Below are 22,354 nucleotides of genomic sequence, written 5' to 3' on the forward strand. Positions count from 1 at the left end.
ATGACTTTGGGCAAGTCACTTAATGGTGGGATAGGATTAGAGATTGTATTAAGGTGGTAGCACTTTGGATGGAGAGGAAAGGTAAGATTTTAGCAATGTTATCCCTTTAGAATGCATATCTTCACCTTTCAAACAATTGTAGCTTTCCACTAGGTTACCTCTTTTACTACATTTTTATGCTAATCCGAGTAGTCCAGTAGTCTGTTCATGTAGGATACTGTTGAATATTGAGATATTTTTATGAATCAGTATCTAAACTGATTAAGAACACTAAAATTAGACCATTGTAACATAATGGTATTTATTGAGAACTTATTGTGTGCAGAGCACTGTACTAGGTGCTTGGGAGAAAACAATATAACAGAGTTGACAGACACATTCCTTTCCTAAAATAAGCTTACAGTCTAGATGGGGATAAATAATACCATTCTTTTTATTCCAACTATGTTAAAAATTTTCAGAGTAGAGCAAGCAGTGGAACTCTGGGAATATAATGTTCTGAAGCTGTGTATGTTTAATGGCCCTTTTTCATTCTAAAAATTCAAACATATTCTGGGACCATTCTCCTAAACTACTTTAATATTCTACTCTTTGTCCTCTGATGAAAATTAATCCCACACATGACTTTCCCTGTCATATGAACCATGCAAAAAATTTTAATTAGGCATTTACCATAAATGGAAATTCATTCAATTTCATAAATTGAAATGCTAAATGAAGGATTAGTCAACTGGATGATCAGACAGCTAAAGTGGAAACTTCTGGGGAAGAAGGTGGTATAGTGACTAAAACCTAGGACTGGGAGTTTGAGTTTCTGAAGTGCACTTCTGGTCCTGCTATTATTTGTTATATGACTTTTAATAATTTTTTTTCCTTTTACCATAGAAAGATGAATTCCTTGATATAAGCCATTGCGTATTATTGAGCATGAGACTGTGTTCATAGAATAACATTTTCTCAGTGTAACACAGTCCAGTTGGACATGGGCGTTGTTTTCTTAACAAAACAACTATATTATCTCAGCAAAATCATATGTGAGGATCAATCTGTTCAGTCCCAGGAAAGGATGCTTTTTAGTGGATAAGTTCAATAACTCTCAGAGAAACAATGCTATTATCAAGGAACCAGCAGAATTTACTGGACTTCTTTGAACAGAAACACTTGAGGGGCTACTGGGCATGTTGGATTCCTTTCCCTAGTGATAAAGGTTGAGACAAAGGAGCGTATAATTCAGAAGACTAAGGATATGTACTGACAAAAGAATCCTCAGAAAGAATCATATTTTCCTCAGTTTCTCTAGGTATTTTCAAATGTTGATTGTGCTTTGACTGATTTGCTTCTTATGCTTTTTCACTTTCCATAGCATGGATCCTTTTCCTTCTGCCCAAATCTCTGTCTGTTTACAAGATAAGAATAATAAATCTCTTTACACAATTTTCCATGTGTGGAAATCCCTGTTAATTGATCTATAACATAGTCTCTGATCATTAATATAAACTTGACCATGAAAATTCATTTAATTCTTTATTGAAGACCATGTAGATCATGAATGCAAAATAGGAAAAAGACATCATGGGCAAATCATATTATATTTGTACACACTGGTATCAGATAGCTCTGATTTCTATTTGAGGGTTTACCACAAAGAATGAAGCAGCATGGCCTAGTGGATACAGCACTGGCTTGGGAGTCAGAAGGACATGGGTTCTAATTCAGGCTCTGCTACTTGTTTACTCTGTGACCTTAGGCAAGTCACTTCACTTCTCTCTGCCAGTCACTTCACTTCTCTCTGCCACAGATACCCATCTTTAAAATGGGTCTTAAAACTTTTCAGAGCAGTAGCACTAGCATTTATGGAGTTGATTATAATGTTAGTGATTGTATTATACTCTCCCAAGTGTTTATTACAGTGCTCTGTGCATAGTATGTGTTTTAAAAATACCACTGATTGATTGATAGATATCTTCCAAAAATATTGGAAACTGAGCAGCCAAAGGGGACTATAACTCCCTGTTCCATGTATGGGGATTCAATCAATGGCATTTCTTGAGCACTCACTGTGTGGGAGCACTCTACTAAATGCCTGGAGCACAACCAGTATGCAGTCTCATGAATATAGGAAGAGGGAAAAGGGCAGAGGGATCTAGGTTAAATCTCAGATTCAGTTTATCCTCCTCTTGGTCCCCAGAGCATGCATGTGCCTTTGTCTCTAAGCACATTTTCCCTTTCCTAAAACTGCATGGGCACAATTAGCCTAACTAGGACAGTAGCAGAAGGACAGGAAATGGGGTCACTGCAGGCACCAAGGGTAGATATGGAGCAGGTGCCCCTTTTCCCAGTGATTAAAGTAGCCTGAAATTGGGTAGGGTTTGACATCTCAAAGGAAGACTCAGTTGCATATATATATAGCCTCAGAGGCATAGATCACAAATTTTCTTACCTCGTCCTCATTTCTGGGTCCCCTCAGTCTTGGGAAAGTGTGTACCTGGCCACGTAAAAATACATCCTTTTCTCCTCACTGTATCCTCATCAGTTACTCCATCTCTTTTATCCAGCCCAAAAGATTCACAGACAGCACATATGTACACAAGAAAGGGGAGATTTAAGTTCAATAATCATCAGTCTCCCTGTCATTTTTGCCATCATTTTTCTTCATTACTTATCATTTATTCCTAATTCACTTCAGTAGTAGGAGCATTTGTTTTACACTTACAGGGTATAGAATACTTAGAAAATAGCATAGAATAAATGTTAATAAAATAGTCTGTAAGTTGAATAGCTTGCTAACTACTGGGAAAATAAGCAAAATATGTAATAGGTCAAAATGCAAAAACAGTTTGAATGAGAATTGCCAAAGTTAATAGTAGATTATGGATACAGAGAAATAAAAATACCCACTAGTGTTGAGGCTAATGATGATGTGGCATGACTCTTAAGGCAGTATAACCTAATTGGAATAAAAGGACTGGGAGTCGGATGTCTGCAGTGTGATCTTGGTAAATTAATTAGCATTACCACAGAATGCTTTCTCTCTCTTCTCTTTGAAAGGGAAATAAAATAACTGTTGTCTCCCCCTCTTATTCTGTGAGCCCATGAAGAACAGGGATGGTGTCTGAACTAATTATATTGTATCTTTCCAGGATCTTATATAAAGTGAGGTCTTTATAAAAATTATGAAGGTGAGAGATGATCCATCATTAATCAATCTATCAGTGGTGTTTATTGAGTAGTTACTGCCTGCAGAGCACTGAATTAAGCCCTTTGTAGAGAATAATATGACTAAGTAATACCATTTGGAGGTGATGATGTTTTGGAAGGTTTTTTGAACACTACGGGAAAGAGGAAATTGTGGTTTGGTAGATATGAGTTGAAACAGTTCTTTCCAGCAACTCCTTCCATTCCCAAACTATAGTCTGCATCAAACAAAACATGTCATTGTTTCTCTCATCAGAGTGATTCTTGCTGTTGGAGCTTCTTACCCTCAAGCAGAGGAAACAACATTAATCATAGCTTGTTCCACCTATTAGACATGTAATTGTTGACATAATATTTTGCCAGGGAAGCAATAGGCTACTGAACTTTGGACACATCATTGGAATGCTTTTCATCATTAAATCTATAAAATTACATTTGAAATGGTGGGTTGCTGTCTTAAACAAGGCTGCTCAATTAATAATTCTTGTTATATTCATTCATTCATTCAATCATATTTAATGAGTGCTTACTGTGTGCAGAGCACTATACTAAGCGCTTGGAAAGTACTATTCAGCAACAAATAGAGACAATCCCTACCCAACAACAGGCTCACAATGTATAAGTATTTTCCCACTGCAAATGTCAATTTACTGATGTTACTCCCTGTAAGGTAAAGGACAGCAAGACCAGTACTTTGGTTTCTGGGTACAAAGGCTGGCCTTTCACTTTACTAGGTTATTTTTTTTAATGGTATTTGTTAAGTGCTTACTATGTGTTAGGCACTGTACTAAACACTGGGGTAGATACAAGCTAATCAGGTTGGACACAGTTCATGTCCCACATGGGGCTCACAGTCTTCATCTCCATTTTACAGGTGAGGTAACTGAGACACAGAGAAGTGAAGTGACTTGTCCAAGGTCACAGGGAAGACAAGTGGCAGACCCTAGATTAGAACCCCAGTCCTTCTGACTTCCCGACCTATGCTCTATCCACTAGGGTATGCTCCGTCTTCACTGGAAGACCCTTGAACAATTGGAGATCCATATTTTAGCCTTTTGGGAAAAAACTTTATTTTGATATAACTTTATTATTCAAACCCCCTGTCACCCAGCCTCCTCCATCTCTTACCCCTAATTACCTGGTCACCTACTTCATTGAAAAGATAGGAACTATAAGGCGTGATCTCCCTAAAATCTCTCCTGCCTGTCTCCAATCTCTCGCTCCTCCTGCTGCTGCTTCAACTCTCTCATCTTTTCGAGCCCTACCTCGAGGATATCTTCTGCCTTCTCTCAAAATTCACTCTCTCCACCTGCTGACCCCATCCCTTCACACCATATTAAAGTACTTGTCCCACGCGAGAAGCAGTATGGAAAAGCACCCAAGCTCTGTCATGTCCCTGATTTTCCTGTAATTATAGACAGCACCTCCATCTTTGTGTCCCTCAAGTCCATTACCTTGGTGTTATCCTTGATTCTTCTGTCTCGTTCTCCCCACATATTCATACTACCACTAAATCCTGTTGGCTAAGGCTTCACAATATCACCAAAATCCATCATTTCCTCTCCATCCAAACTGCTACCCCATGTTAATCTAAGCACTTATCTTTTCCTGCCCTGATTTCTGTGTATCAGCACCCTTGCTGCCTCTCCACATTCCAGTCCATACTTCACTCTGCTGCCTGGATCATTCAGTCCATGTTTCCCCACTCTTCAAGAACCTCCAGTGGTTGCCCATCCACCTGCCACATCAAACAGAAACTCCTTACTGTTAGCTTTAAAGCACTCAATCATCTTGCCTCATCCTACCTCTCCTCGCTACTCTCCTACTAAAATCCAGTCCACACACTTTGCTCCTCTAATGCCAACCTAGTCGCTGTACCTCAACCTAATCTATTTCACCTCTGATCTCTCATGCATGTCCTTCCTCTGGCCTGGTGCACCATCCCTCTTCACACTCAGCAGACAATTACTCTCTCCACCTTCAAAGACTTATTTAAGGCACATATTCTCCAAGAGGCCTTACTGGAATAAACCCTCATTTCCTTTTTTGCCCAACCCCTTCTGTGTCACTCTAATTTATTTCATTTATTCACCCCTTGCTCAGCCCCACAGCACTTATGTACATATCTGTACTTTATATTAATGTGTGTCTCCCTGTAGACTGTGACTCATCGTGGTCAAAGAATGTATCTTCCAAACTTGTTATATTGTACGCTCCCAAGAATGTAGTACCATGCTCTGCATAGAATAAGTGCTCAATAAATGATTGACTGATTGATTGATTACTACTAACGTTGGTTGGGTGCTCCCTAGAGTATGACAGCATAGAAACAGCATGGCATCATGAAAAGGGCACAGGCCCGGGAATCAGAGGACCCGGATTCTCATCTTTGCTCTGGTCTGTGACCTTGAGCAAGTCACATAACTTCTCTGTGATTCAGTTTCCTCAGCTGTAGAATAGAGATTAAATCCTACTCCCTGCTATTGAGACTGTGAGACTCAGTCAATTTGTATCAACCCAGTACTTAGAACAGTACTTGACACATATTAAGCCCTTAACAAATATCATTAAAAAACAAAACAAAAGAAACAAACAAAAAACCCTGGGAATATAGAGTGCCCAGGGAAATTACAATTTGTGAAAAAGACAAACGGCCAAATAAACATACTTAACATGTACCTCAGTCCCTTTCCCCCACCTTTCTCTTACCCCATTTCAGCACATCAAAATCCCCAACACTCTAAGGTAGGGTTTCAACCAGACTTTATTAAATGGAGGGGCAAGGCCAGAGTGTAAACTTAAAGTGGGCATGTAATGCGTCTTGTGCTGATGTTCTACTTCCCAAAGACTTAGTTCAGAGTGTTGCATTCATTATAAGCTCTCTCAATAAATATCTTTATTACTACAAATGTCTCTACCATAATGGAGCAATAATGGAGTTCTTGGCTGTTCCAGAAGAGGGGGTCCCAATGACAGTGATACCATTACCACCACTACTTCTTTGATGATGACTACTACTAATAATTCAATGCTATCATTACTATTGCTAGAACTACTACTACTACTATTCATTCATTCAATAGTATTTATTGAGCACTTACTATGTGCAGAGCACTGTACTAAGTGCTTGGAATGTACAATTCGGCAACAGAGGGAGACCATGCCTGCCCAATGACAAGCTCACAGTCTAAACGATCCTGACTGAATGTCACAAAACAAATTGTCAGTGGGACAAACTAGGCAAAAGTCACTTCAGAATATTTCATTAGAATAGGTCTTCACCAAAATAATGGAGCAAAAGCAACATATTAATTACCATTTAACAAGTCATATAAAACTGTATAAAACAAACATCTTATCTTACAGAAAAGTCAGATGTGTTTAAGGTAATATTAAGGCACTGGATAGTCTTACATGGAAATGATTTAAACTGGACAATTAACTTTAATTGTTGTCTATTTTAAGGAATTGTTTCTTAGAGTTAGATTCCAAAGTAACTTTAAACCACCTACTTTCCTATTCAGTTTCTGTAGATATTTGATTTGCAATCAACAGTTATGCAAATTGTGATCCTATTTTATTTTCATAGTTAAATTTTCAGTAAGATTACATAAGTAAAATTGACAAAATGTAAGGGATGTATATGATAATAAGAAAAATGGTGACGAGTATCATGCAATTGAAATAAAAAAAAACTTCTGCCTGAGTATTTAGATTTTTGGATAACTAGGAGAAAAGAACACCCCTATGCTCCATTAAATTTGATTTCTTCAGTTAGAATATAGAGAATTCTATTCAGCATTTATACCTAGCCCCAAAGCCTTCAGGTAGTGACTAGTTTTTGTTATAATGATGATGGTGATGATTTTATTTCAATTAAAATAATGATGGGGGTGATGGTTACCATTACAGTCTGACAAAAAGTCAACTATTAATAATCTAGGGATGTAGGAATTCAAAAATCATCATCTAGTATTTCCCTCATAAAAACAAACAAGGTTCTTATATAGCGGTCTCAGTCTTATTTTTAAATATTTTACTTCTGCCCAATTTAGCTTCAAAGAGGTGGTTATAGCTCATTATTTTTTCAATTGACATAACATGTTTTTCTGAAGCAGTGTGGCCTAATGGATGCAGTGTGGGCCTCAGAGTCAGAAGGATCTGGATTCTAATCCTGACTCTGCCACTTGTCTTCTGTGACCTTGGGCGAGTCACTTCACTTCTCTGGATCTAGGTTACCTCATATGTACAATGAGGATTAAGACTGGGAGCCCTGTGTGAGACAGGGACTTGTGTCCAATCCATTCACCTTGTTATATATGCCAGCATTAGCACAGAGCCTGGCGCATAGCTTTTAACAAATACCACAATTATTATTATTATTAATATGGATTCATGATTCTATGGCCCACAGTTCATAATTAATAATAATTCACTGTAACGTTTATTAAGTGCTTCCTATGTGCCAAGCACTATACTAAGCACTAAAGTAGGTACAAGATAATCAGGTCATATATATGTCATGTTCTAGAATCAGACCTCTGAGGTTTTCTTTAATGAGATCGATGACATTAAATACCTTTATAAACCATATATTTCTAATGTTTCCCACACTCAGACTTTGAACAGGAGTGCCAGGAATCTCTTAATCTCATCCTGAGATAAAGGAGATGGGAGGAGTGGGAGAGAGGACTGGGTTAGGTGGGTGGTCACAGTGACTGTCACTGTTGGAAATCTCATACTCTGATGAGTTCTGTCTGTTACCTTCGACCTCCACTCCTTAGTTTGATGCTATGGGTCATAATCCAACTCCACTACCCCAAAAATCAAGCAACCAATCAATGCTATTTGAGTGCTTATTAAGCACATAAGAGAGAGCACAGTGCAATAGAGTTGGGAGATACAATCCCTACCTACATAGAGCTTACTCTCTTAAGCTATTCTCCTTGATTAGAAGGGAATTTAGGAGTAGACCCCAACCCCTTCATCCTTTATTTGGAGTTTGACAACCTATTTCTGGTTTGCTATAGTCCATGCCTTTTGATTTCTTCCTATTTGAGGCCCTCTATTTTAGATAAGCTTTATACATAATATAACAAAGATGTGTTTTCTTGCTTTGAACTCTTTCAATCAATCAATGGTATTTATTGAACATGTATTGTGTAAAGAGCATTGTATTAAGCATGTAGGAGGGTATAATACAATAGAGTTGGTTGACGCTTTCCCTGATCACAACAAGCTTCTCCTCAATTTTTCAACTCACCCTAATGTCCTGCTTCCACCTATCCTTATCCTATGCCTTCCTTCACCTCAGAGCCTCTTCCCAAAGGGTACCTTCAAACTTTCAAAAGTGGAATTATCAAAGCAACCAAACATGTTAGTTACTTTTCAAGGAACAGAGACATTCCTTTAGATGTAGAAGAATGTAACATTCCTATCTTTCTTTCTACATATGCATGTACTATGTTTTGAGTTCTTTGCTTTGGTTTGAGCTTTGCTTTGAGTTCTCCCAGAACTTATGACTAATCTTTAGTATTTAGCCTCTCTATCCCATACCAGGCTATATTGCTAAATGGTCTAGGCTCAGGGTGAAACTGATGCAAAGACCTTTAACATATTTTGCGTTTGGGTATGTTGTTGTTTTTGTTTTATGGTACATGTTAAGTGCTTACTATGCACCAGGCACTGTGCTAAATGCTTGGGTAGATACAAGATAATCAATTTGGACCTATACTCTGTCACATATGGGACTCACAGTCTAAGGAGGATTTAATGCCCATTTTACAGATGAGGTAACCTAGGTACCGAGCCGTTATGTGACTCTCCCAAGGTCACACAGCAGGTAAGTGTTGGAACTGGGTTTAGAACCCAGGTCATCTAAGTCCCAAGGTTGTGCTCTTTCCACTAGGCTAAGAGCCGATTTAGAAGTCCTAAATGCATTTCAGTTCATGTAGAGGACCTCTAAGGAGAAATATAATTGATTTTTATAGTAGTGGGGTCATTTTTTAGCACCCATGTAATGTAGTGTAATGTGCTTAGTGCTTGGGTAATACAAGATAAAGAAATGTCATTCTCCCTGCCCTCAGTGAGGTTACAGCCTAATGGGGGAAGACAAGCATAAAAGTATTTGTGAACAAAGGCAGAGCCTCACCCGCTCGGGGCTGTGAGTTCATCGTAGAGGAGTCGCATCGTAGAGGAAAATTCATTCTCCTCATTTTTTGTTGCTATAGTGAGCAAAGCTTCAATTCTGAAAGATGGACTCCCTTCTAGGATCTCATCCATCCTCCTCATTTTTTGTTGCTGCAGTGAGCAAAGCTTGAGTTTTGAAAGATAGACTCCCTTTTAAGATTCTCTTGTCTGTCTTCCTGTCATTTGATGCTCTTACTTCCACCATCTCGGTGAGAAAAAATAAAAGTAGCCTCAGCATGTGCCTTTTCATCATGCCCTCTACTGCCTAGCTAGCCACACTGCTTCAGAGGGAACCAGCACTGGCTTGCCTCCGTGCTACTGAGGAGATTCCAATCTGTCCTTCCTTTCACCTACCCAGAAGGAAAGAGCAAAACACTTGCAGCACTAGGGCTCCAAAACTCCCAGAAAGACTGATGGCTGCCGCAGTGGATGCTGTGGCTACAGATGTGTCTTGGACTCCAAGAGTAAAGAAGCCTGAAATTCTGCTCCTCTAGCCCCAGAACCTTATTGATTTTAGTTTTACTTCTTTATATTTGTCTGTGTTGGGTTTCAGTTGTTCATCATTCCTGATGTGTTTATCTTCAGTCCCTTCTCACTTATGGTCTTAGAATATGAGCTCCCTGAAGGGCAAGACCATGCCTAATTCCCACCTAGTTATTCTCTACCAGCAGTTAATACAATGCTTTACATATAGTAAGTGCTTAGTAAGTACTATTGCTGCTACTCCAGCTACTATTATTACTACTATTTCTCCTAAACAATCAACTTTACACTTATCCCCAAGGAATAAGGAGTAGCATAAATAAGTTCATAACTACTGGTTCAGAAGGCTTGATATGTTGGGAAATTAATCTGGAAAAGCTTGTTGGAGAATGTGGAACTTGGAATCTCGGCTCAGCTTAATTATACCTGATGTCCATAGTGAAAAGGTTCCAAGAATAGTTTGAGTCAGAGGACAGAAGAGAGGCAAGGGCTAGGTTGAGCTAGAATGTTGGCTTGAGAGGAATGAAGACTGTGAGTTGGAGAATTCCATCCAGATCAAACGAGAAGATAGGTAATGTGGGGCAATATGGTGGAGAGCATTGAAGCCAATTGTGAACCATTTTTTTTTTGGTCTGGAGAGAAACAGGAAGTCAGTGGAAGAGTGATATGGGCCAGCTATTGCTTCAGCACGATGATCCATGCAGAAGCATATGATATATATTGGAAGAGAGACAGATGGGTATCTGGAGACCAGCTAGGATGCTAATGCAGTGGTCTAGCTGTGGCAGGACCAGAGACTGTATCAGAGTGTAGCAGTTCAGGGGAGAGGAATGGACAAATATAGGAACTGTTCCTAAAGATGAAGTGTTAGGATTTGTCAGTAGCCAGAATGTGAGAGTTGAACAATAGCCAAACGCTGAAGATGACATTGCCTTCATAGGCTTCTGGACCTAGGAGGATGATGATATTCTCACTAAATGGGAAAGTTAGGAGGAGGGGTAGTTTTATGAGGAAACATGGAGTTCTTTTTTATTTGCTTAATTGAAAACTTGAGTAAAAAATGAAATGGTAGTTCTATATTTTTTTATGGCATTTGTTAAGCTCTTGCAATGTGCCAGGGCTCATACTAAGTGCTGGGTAGATACAAGGTAATTAAATTAGACATAGCCCCTGTACCAAATGGGCCTCAGAGTTCCAATCCTCATTTTAGAATCCAGTTCCTTCTGACTCCCAGGCCCAGGTTCTATCCACGAGGCACAGTGCTTCTCATATAAATCATATGTGAAGCTAAGAAAATATGGAGGATTAAATTTCTTAGTTTCAATAGAGTATATATGTGATCTGTAGCAACCAAATGTACCCATAATAACAACAGGGAGTGTTTGGGAAACTTATGATTTCTCCTTTATTCTCCATTATGGAAAATAAGCCTGCATATTTTAATTTTCAATATGCAATTAAGCACTTAGGAGATTCATTTATTAGTTGGCATTTGTAACCCACTTAGAAGATGAAAAGCCCTGTTTAAGAATTAACATTTTTATTATAAACAGATGCAGAGGGTGGAAAACATCACTTATGTATGCATAGTGTACACCAAATCTCTTTTAGCCCGCACTTGATTAGAAAGGTGTGTAAATATGCTCTTGGCATTATCATGTATGTAAAGTCTGTTAAATCACTATTCATATTCGTAATTGCACTTTGAGCTCACATGAGCCACAGTTTTTAAATATTAATCTTCAGTTTGTAATGAAAAACTGGGAAATTCACTCTATTCGGCTTATCCCAAGGGCACTAAAAAGTGGTTGTTTCTTAGAGTCATATCCAGGTATACATGATTTATCCATCCAAGTCTACTAAGACTTCATCGGTAATGGGATGGGTATTTGAAGAGAATGGAGAACATCGACCCCTGTAAGTTGCTCAATATTTACAATTGATTGATCATTTCAAGACCTAAAAAAACCCCTCAAATGATATATTGTATTAGTAAAGAGTTAGAAGGCAACTGTAGAAGACAGATCAGCCTATCATACAACAATTAGAAATGGAGTAACAGTTGTGAAACAGAAGATTAGGTAAATTTTAAAAATAGTATCAGGCACAATAAGTAACAAATGCAACAGTGAAGAGGGGCCAGTCATTACAAGCAAACAACATAGGAATGAGTTTCAGTACCATTATATTCTCTTTATGTTGTGGGTGGGTTTTTTTATGAAACATGTCAAACTCTTACTATGTGCCAAGCATTGTGCTAAGCACTGGGTAGACACAAGATAATTGGTTGCACACAGTCTATGGCTCACACAGAATTTACAGTCTTAATCCCCATTTTACAGATGAGGTAACAACCGAGTCATATAAAAGTTAAATGACACCCAAGGTCACACAGTAGCTATGTGGCAGATCTGGGATTAGAACCCAGGTCCTCTGGCTCCCAGACCTGTAATCTTTCCACTAGGCCATACCGCTTGATAAAATCAATGCTTTAAACAGGATATTTAATTTTACCCTTTTGATTCCATTAAAACATAGTTTAAATATGCTTTCTAAAGTATATGATGAAGAGGCCATCGAGGAGGTTGCAACCCTCAAAAGTGAAGTAGCTATTAGTATAAAACAAATTATAGAACTGGAAATTAAGGTGAGGAATATACAGCCCAGAACCTCCTTGCAATTGGCAGCTCTTCCATTCCCACCCATTGTCTCAGAAGAGATGTATGCTTTCCCAATATTCAGAGAACCGAGAATAGTAGACTATAAGTATTTATGGCTAGACTACTGTGTCAGCCTTCTCTCTGACCTCCCTTCCTCCTCTCTCGCCCCGCTCTGGTCTATTCTTCACTCCGCTGCCCGGCTCATCTTCCTGCAGAAACGATCTGGGCATGTCACTCCCCTTCTTAAACAACTCCAGTGGTTACCTATCGACCTCCGCTCCAAACAAAAACTCCTCACTCTAGGCTTCAAGGCTCTCCATCACCTTGCCCCTTCTTACCTCTCCTCCCTTCTCTCTTTCTACCACCCACCCCTCACGCTCCGCTCCTCTGCCGCCCACCTCCTCACCGTCCCTCGGTCTCGCCTATCCCGCCATCGACCCCTGGGTCACGTCCTCCCACGGTCCTGGAACGCCCTCCCTCCTCACCTCCGCCAAACTGATTCTCTTTCCCTCTTCAAAACCCTACTTAAAAATCACCTCCTCCAAGAGGCGTTCCCAGACTGAGCTTCTCTTCCCCCTCTACTCCCTCTGCCATCCCCCTTTACCTCTCCACAGCTAAAGCCTCTTTTCCCCCCATCTCCCTCTGCTCCTCCACCTCTCCCTTCCCATCCCCACAGCACTGTACTCGTCCGCTCAACTGTATATATTTTCGTTACCCTATTTATTTTGTTAATGAATGTACATCGCCTTGATTCTATTTAGTTGCCATTGTTTTTACGAGATGTTCTTCCCCTTGACTCTGTTTATTGCCATTGTTCTTGTCTGTCCGTCTCCCCCGATTAGACTGTAAGCCCGTCAAATGGCAGGGACTGTCTCTATCTGTTGCCGACTTGTTCATCCCAAGCGCTTAGTACAGTGCTCTGCACATAGTAAGCGCTCAATAAATACTATTGAATAAATACTATTGAATGAATATTTATGATTAAGGTCAGCTCTCTGTACAGTGATAAGCTCAAGGACTATTCCCTCCTTAGAAGGACGAGAACAGAGAAAAAAGGTAATGGGATACACTGGCTCTTATAAGTTTGACAAGTGCTGTTTTGCAGTCAGACCATATTAGGAAAACCTGACAGGTAGGGATACTCCTGTTGTCATAGCAATGACTTTGCTAGGATGGGAGAGATTGATATGTGTTCCTTAAAAAAAAAATTGGATTTGTTTTATTAGCTGTTCTGTCGGCTATCAGTTCAGTTATGCTAGATTCTTGTTTAATAGACTCATGATGTTTCAGGTAGCATTGCACTGACATTTTTCATTATATCAGAATGATAGTGCTGCTATGGTTAAGTATGAGATGGTTCTTCAGTGAAAATTCCCTGTTTTCATTTACTCAAAATGTTGACCAGGAGGAGCTTATCAAAGAAAAGGAGAATGAGTGGCCAGAGAGGTGGATAATGAGTGAGTGAAGCCAACGTTGGATAATGTTATTGAAGCCAATGTTGGATAATGTTTCCAGGACAAGAGGGTTATCGACAGTGTCAAAGCCAGCTGAGAGGTTGATGAGGAATGGAATGGAGCAAAGGCCACTGGGCCTTCTCAGGGTCACATCTGGAGAGTTTCCAGTACTCTACCAATCTCGACTATGGGTTGGAGAGTCAAGCAGAGGCATACCCATTCCATTTCTAGTTTGGCCAGTGGATAGTGAGTGAAAGTAATCTGCTACAAGTCAAAATTCCCCTGTGCTGGGCATCAGCGACATGGAAGAGAGTCGAGGGTGGAGATTCAACTATGCTGCATGGAACAAGGCAGTGGTAAACCACTTCGGTATTTGTACCAAGAAAACTCCATGGATACATTACCCAAACTATTGCAGTTGGCATATTATAATAATATATAAAAATATACTATATAATATAATAATTTAATAGTAGAGAAGCAGCATGGCTTAGAGAAGCAGTATGGCTTAGTGGAAAGAGCCCGGGCTTGGAAGTCAGAGGTCATGGGCTCTAATCCCGACTCTGTCACTTGTCAGCTGTGTGACCTTGGGCAAGTCATTTAACTTATCTGTGCCTCAGTCACCTCATCTGTAAAATGGGGATGAAGACTGTGAGCCCTATGTGGGACAATCTGACTACCTTGTATCCCTCCCAGCACTTAGAACAGTGCTTGGCACATAGTAAGCCACTTAACAAATACCACCATTATTATTATTACACTGTCCATGATTGAAAACTGATGCATCAGTTTACACAGGGTAATCAGGTTGTCCCACGTGAGGCTCACAGTTAATCCCCATTTTACAGATGAGGGAACTGAGGCACAGAGAGGTTAAGTGACTTGCCCACAGTCACACAGCTGACAAGTGGCAGAGCCGGGAGTGGAACCCATGACCTCTGACTCCCAAGCCCAGGCTCTTTCCACTGAGCCACGCTGCTAATCCTATCTATGGATGTGTGGTCCAAACGTTCACTACATGAGCAATGGATCTTTTATGTTATTCACACACAATTAAAGATCCTTGTTTCATTAATATATAACATACAGACTCTGCCTCTGTTCTTGCGGCTGACTCTTGGGTATCCTGATGTTCTTGCAGTGTTTACTGTAGGGAAGCAGCATGAATAAAGCATGGGCCTGAAAGTCAGAAGGACCTGGATTCCAATTCCTGCTCTTCCACTTGTCTGTTGGGTGACCTTGGGCAAGTCACTTCTCTGTGCCTCAGTTACCTCTTCTGTAAAATAGGCATTAAGACAGAGCCTCATGTGGGACAGGGACTATGTCCAACACAATCACCTTGAATCTACCCCAGGACTTAGTACAGTGCCTGGCACATACTAAATGCTTAATGAATACCACAAGTATTATCATTAGTAGTAGCAGAGCAACCAGTTTTTCAACCATTTCTAAATTCACAGAGAGTAGATCCAAAGAGTTAAAGTTGATCTTGTTCATGAAGTCCACAGAAACATATAGAGGCTTCAAGAGGCTTTTTCCAACTAAGTCCTCATTTCCACTACTCCCTCTCCTTTTAGTGTCACCTCTGCACTTTATTCCCCTCATCCTCAACCCCACAGCATTTATGTAAATGACAATCTATTCGTATTAATGTCTGTCTCCTCCTACACATTCTAAGCTCCTTGTGGGCAGCAAACATCCACCAAATCTGTTATGTTGTTTTCTCACAAGTAGTTAAAGCAGTGCTCTCATCACCATCATCCCCAGTGGTATTTATTGAGTGCTTACTAGATACACAGCACTGTACAAGGACTTGGAGGAGTACAAGACAACACAGTAAACACATTCCTTGCTCACGACAGTCTAAAGGAGGAGCCAGATATTAATTTAATAATTGGAGGAATAAGTTATAAAATATAGTTAATTGATATGGTTCTACATAGAGTAAGCACTAAATAAATGCAATTGATTGGTTAATTGACTGACATTCAGAAATACCAGTGGCAGCCACACTGTGAGAAGCAGCGTGAGAAGCAGCTTCTTATGAGAAGCAGCGTGGCTCAGTGGAAAGAGCCCGGGCTTGGGAGTCAGAGGTCATGAGTTCGAATCCCAGGTCTGCCACTTGTCAGCTGTGGGACTGTGGGTAAGTCACTTAACTTCTCTGTGCCTCAGTTCCCTCATCTGGAAAATGGGGATTAAGACTGTGAGCCTCATGTGGGACAACCTGATGACTCTGTATCTACCCCAGCGCTTAGAACAGTGCTATGCACATAGTAAGCGCTTAACAAATACCAACATTATTATTATTATTACTGTGGTGGAGGAAGAATGAACCCCAGGGGCATCATTACCACTGCCAATGTAACAACCTCAGCCACTTCTCCACTTAACTGCCACCTCATATAAAGTGCTAGGTGCCTGGGCGAAGAATTTGCCATGGATTGGACTGGTTGCTCCCAAGTGAACATCTACCAGTCCCATTCCCAGGTAGTGCCTTGCCCCGCTAGTTTTAGGCTGTCTGTAAAAAAGGTTGGATGTTAGTAATTTTTTTTATTTGTAAAATTAATTCTTAAAAGCTGACAACACCATCCCAACTGCTGCCAGGGTTGCCAACTACAGAGAATGATTTTTGCAAACAGTATGAACAAAATTTACTGATTTTCAAACTTGTATTTATATAACTTTACCTCATAAGATGATAATTGGACATTAGTTGGGATATCTACTTGGCCCAAAGTTAGGTGATGTCAAGTCTTAGGGATGGAGTTCTGCAGAACATGCAAAAAGGAAAGTGAAAACAAAGTAAGAGGCATTAGGGTAAGCTGGAATTTTCCTACATACCACAACTCTCCTCCTTTAATTTTTGTCTATTGGCTTCCTCCTGCTACAGAGCTCTTCATCCTGGCTCCTTTGTTACAGGCCACATGACCTGGAGGCTGGAGATAAAGACATTAAGGAGTTGGGGGAGAGAGGCAGGAGGAAATAGGAGAGAGAAAAGAGGAAATAGAGGGAAGGAAAGAAAATAGGGAGAACTGAGGGGGAAAAAAGAGAAAGAAGGAAAATGGTAAGAGGGATGTAGGGAAAAGAAGGTAGAAGAAAGAAAAGGAAGAATAGAAAAAGAGGGGAATTGAGGTGAGAGGAAAGGAAATGTACTGTGTAAGGGATTTTCCTTCCTTGTCTTTTCTGTCATCTTCTCTGAACCCCTTCTCTTCTCCCCCCAACTCAGCCTTGCAGCCATACAGGTGCACAGCTCCAGGTATGCCATTAGACAAAAGTGTGTAGGAGCCAAGACCCCCCGTAAGTTAGGTAGGAGAGAGGATATCTGACCTGAATGGAGGAACCTGGAGGAATCTGATGGCACAAAAACTTGCAGTGGGGGCTTGGGGTACAGAAAGGAGGAGGAAGTAGATGGTATAGTCACTTCACTGGTCTCAGATGTGGCTGCTTCAGCAGGCAAATTGCTGCCCTCCAGGTTAGGGAGGGCAGAGGCAGCACTGCTCAGGCTCCAGGGCTGGTGCTGCTGTCACCACTGTTTGACCAGGTAAGGCTTATGAAATGTAAACTCGTTGTGGGCAGGGAATGTATCTGGTATTTTGTTCTCACCTGAACACTTAGTATAGTGCTCTGCATATAGTAAGCTCTTAATAAACACACTTGACTGACTGATGCCAATGGACATAGAGTGTGATATTCCTTCCCACAACCTTCCTGGAAACAAGATTTTGTTTGTTTTTTATGGTATTTATTAAGTGCTTACTGTGTGACAGTTTTACTAATTGCCAGGATAGAAACAAGTTAATCTGGTTGTATACAGTTCATGTCCCACATAGGGTTCACAATCTTAATTCCTCTTTTACAGATGAGGTAACTAAATTGTTAGTGTTCTGCTACTGCCCTGGTAACCACTGCTGCTGCATGCCCTCAGACCACAGAGCTCCATGAAGGATAGTCACAGAGCTACAGAGAAAATGGGATTCCTCCTGCTGCTAGCAGACTGCTGATAATAACAATAATAATAATAATAACAATTAAGTTATTATTATGGGAATTTGTTTAAGTGCTTACTATATGTCAAGCACTGATTTAAGCATTGGGGTAGATACAAGATATCCAGAGTTGTCCAACCTGAACACAGTTCTAAGTGGAGGGAGTAGGATTTAATCCCCACTTTACATTTGAGAAAGAGTCAGAGAGAAGATATATCACACACTAGACTAGTGGCAGAGCCAGATTTAGAATCCATGTCCTCTTTCAGGCCCGTCCTCTTCCCACTAGATCATGCTGCTCCCCACGCTGCTTTATGGACACTGATACATTTTTACAGGTTTTTGGACAAAGACAATGTTAGGTTGTTTATACAGGCTGTCATGAATTTACAGAGGATTGACAACTTTTAGCTGCTTGTTGGTCTGGTCTGTATGCTGTAGGGCTTTTCCCAGGGTCCTTAGTTCTGTCAAATTGCTGAAGTCTGTTCTTCCCAAAGTCCCTAAATCATGATTTCTCTCTTTTGGGCATGCATGATTTCCTTTCATATTCCTTTTATAGCAGATGGCTACGTGTCCTGCTGTCTTCCATTTTTTCTCATTTTCTGCCCAGTGGAGCTGTGCTGCTGTCAGCATCATTTTAATGCTGGTATGTTGAGTACATTTCAGTATATTTTCATGGTTAATTCTGACCTGCTACTTGATGATCAGTCAATCAACCAGATTTACTGCGCCCTTACTGTGTGCAGAGCATTGTATTAAGCACTTGGGAGATGACAACACAATAGTCAGTACGTAAATTCCCTTCCCACAATGAGCTAACAGTCTAGAAGATGAGTGTGTTTTGTACATGATACTGATGTTACAGCTCCAGGAGCATCAAGGGTCTACTGTAGCGAGACCAGATCTCTTAGCCATACAGATTTGCACTCTCTATTCACCCCTCCCTTATCCCCACAGTGTTTATGAAAAGTGGCATGGCTTAGTGGGTACAGCATGGGCCTGGGAGTCAGAAGATCATGGGTTCTAATCCCAGCTTTGTCACTTATCTGCTGGACAAGTCACTTTATTTCTCTGTGCCTGTTACCTCATCTGTAAAATGGAGATTGAGACTGTGAGACCCATGTGGGACAGGGACTGTGTACAACCCAAGTTTGCTTGTTTTCACCCCATTGCTTAGTACAATGCCTGGAACATAGTAAGCATCTAAGAAATACCATATCTAATTAATTAAAGGTTGGGCTCAACTACTACTTTACAGACTTTATTTCAGTATGGAGCTTGTTTTCCCACTGCCACTTCCCTCTGTTTATTGTCTGCCAAAAGCAAGTCCATTTGCACAGGATAGAATATATGCAATCTATAAACCTACCCACTATTTGTTAACCAGGCACTGATTAAGTACTGGGGTAATACACATAACCAGATTGAACACAATTCTGGTCCCAAATGAGGCTCACAGTCAAAGTAGGAAGGAGAACAGGTATTCAATCCCCAGTTAACAGATGAGGAAATTGAGACACTGAGAATTTGTGACTTGCCCAAGTTCACAGAGCAGAGAAGCAGGTTGGCCTAGTGGAGAGAGTACTGGCCTGGGAGTCAGAAGAACATTGCTTCTAATCCCCAACTTCACCACTTTTCTGCTGAGTGACCTCGGGTAAGTCATTTAATTATCTGTGCCTCAGTTACCTCATCTATAAAATGGGGATTAAGGCAGTAAACCTCATGTGGAACATGGATTGTGTCCAAACTGATTAGCTTATATTTATCCCAGCATTTAATACAGTGCCTGGCACATGCCATCAAAACAAAACAAACCACAAAAAGAAAAGAAATAGAACTGGAATTAGAACCCAGGCTCTCTGACTTCCTGGACATTTATACTATAAGGATGTATGAGAGCTAAATATGTACCTGGTTTTATATATTTGAATTTTGCATTCCGTGTTAAGCCTTGGGTGCTTAATGTAACTTCCTTGCACAAGTCTGGAGGGACTTTAAAATAAATCAATGTTGTCTGCTTATTTATTCCACCTTCAGTGAAGAGCTCCAGGCGAATCCTGAATCTCAGGGGAGACTGAATGAAGGGAGAGCTAAAACTATTTTTCAGATTTAGGTAGGGTAAGATATTTCAGGTTGTTGACCAGTTTCCTAGCAAATATGGATATCACAATAACCAAACTTCAACATATGAACTTTGGGTTTTAGAGACAATAGGAGTGGGAATTCTGAAGCTCTTACTCTTACCTGCTTCGCATGTAGTGCCTGTGCAAACACACCGGGTAAGTTTATGATTCAGCTGGTAAAGGGGTATGGCTAAGAAAACTTAACTATAGCTGACTTGACCAACTTTAACATTGTGCAGGAGCCTAAGGATAATGGTAAGGTTTTCAGACCAAGGGAATTTACGTAGAACTGACAAAGCCCTGCTCTTTTGAAGATGTCAGATGCTTTTGTAAGGTCTAAAAAAACAGTATAGATGTCTGAACATGCTCTTACAATGGTCAATTCACCTGGGATGCTTTTGTAATCAACTAAATTCTGTATCCAATCTTAACCAGAGTATTGACATTTTAGTAATCCCTTGTAAGTAAAAAATCAGAGCCAGCAATTTTCATTCCAGAAAATGCTAAAATGAAAATTGCCTGGTGCTCACTGCTCTGCACCACAAGACACTGAGTAAACTCCAGGAATACTGGACCACTGGGTGGACCTTATAGAAACACATCCAACTAAGTTTCCAAACCAGTCTGGATTACAAAGATGTGTTCCAGGAGCATCATTGGACTTTATGGCTTTGCATCATTACCTCATGACGTTGTGGCTGCCTATGTCTTCAGTGGTAACACTGCTGGTCCAGTTTGGAACAAAGAAGTCATGACCCCTTGAAGTTGGTTTAGTGATTTCAATCCCCCACCCTCACCTAGGAATTAGTCTGTATATCCATTACTGCTCAATAAATGAAGATTACCCTTTGTTCTTATTTAATTCTAGACCTACTTACCACAATCTATGGTAATTTCCTGGGTGGAGTGTCTTGTTTTTAATCTTATACTTATTGTCCCATGGTAACCTTCTCACTTAGTGGCTTTGCTCCACCCTGAATGGCTCATTGCCCTATGTGAAACATTTCAATTGTCCCTTTGGTTGCAATTCCTCCCTTTGGGTGAGTGTGTTAATAGGTTATGTAGGCTTCCCTTCCCTGTGCAGAAACAAGTCATTTAGCCAGGCCCTCCCATCTACAGTGGTGTACAATGCAGAAGGACACTGACTCTGGTACATGCGATTCCTTCTGGCTACCCTCCCAGACAGTAGCACCTGAAATAGCGCTCTACTTCCTCTGAGCCCGGAAATCGCCAGCTATAGTTGTGAAATATCTGATAATAATTGTTAATGACATTGATAAGGACTTACTACTTACCAGGCACTGTACTAAGCACTGGGAAAGATACAAGCTAATCCAGTTGGACACTATCCTTGTCCCTCCTAAGGCTTACATTAGGTGACAAAGGCCCAGATTCATATATTTTTATAATTCAAAATCTGTCTGCCTTCAACACTTACTCAGCACCTGCTTTCTCCTTTCAAACAGGTCCAAGTCTTCCCTAGCCTAAAAAAATCCTCCCTTGACCCAATAGTTCACTCCAGTTATCGCTCCTCCTCCCTCCTACCATTCCTCTCCAAGCTCCTTGAATGAGTTGTCTACACCCACTGTCTCAAATTCCTCTATTCCAATTCTCTCCATGAATCCCTCCAATCTGGCTTCCATCCCCTTCACTCCACAGAAACCTCCCTCTCAAAGGGGACCAATGTTCTCCTTCTTGCCAAATCCAACTGCCTCTACTCCATCCTAATCCTCCTCTCATAGTCTTGAAGGAGGGAGACAGACAAAAAAATGAAACAAGTAGACAGGCATCAATAGCATCAATATAAATGGAATTATAGATATATATACATCATTAATAAAAAAGAATAATAAATAGGGACATATATTCACAAATGCTATGGGGCAGGGAGGGGAATAGAGCAGAGGGAGAGAGTTGGGGCAATGGGGAGGGGAGAAGAGCAGAAGAAAAGGGGGGCTCAGTCTGGGAAGACCTCCTGGAGGAGGTGAGCTTTCACTAGGGCTTTGAAGGGGGATTACTAGGCACCACCGTCCTTTCTGTCACATAAGCTTTGGCTTTCTCCTTGACTCCTCTCTCATTCAACCCACTTATTAAATCCATCACTAAATCCTGTCAGATCCACCTTCATAACTTCACTAAAATTTGCCCCTTCCTCTTCATTGAAACCACTACCATGTTAATACAGTCACTTATCCTATCCTGCCTGGATTACTGCATCAGCCTCCTTGCTGACCTCCCTGCCTCCTCTCTCTCCCCACTCCAAT

This window comes from Ornithorhynchus anatinus, chromosome 10, assembly GCF_004115215.2.
Source record: "Ornithorhynchus anatinus isolate Pmale09 chromosome 10, mOrnAna1.pri.v4, whole genome shotgun sequence".
Taxonomy (NCBI): domain Eukaryota; kingdom Metazoa; phylum Chordata; class Mammalia; order Monotremata; family Ornithorhynchidae; genus Ornithorhynchus; species Ornithorhynchus anatinus.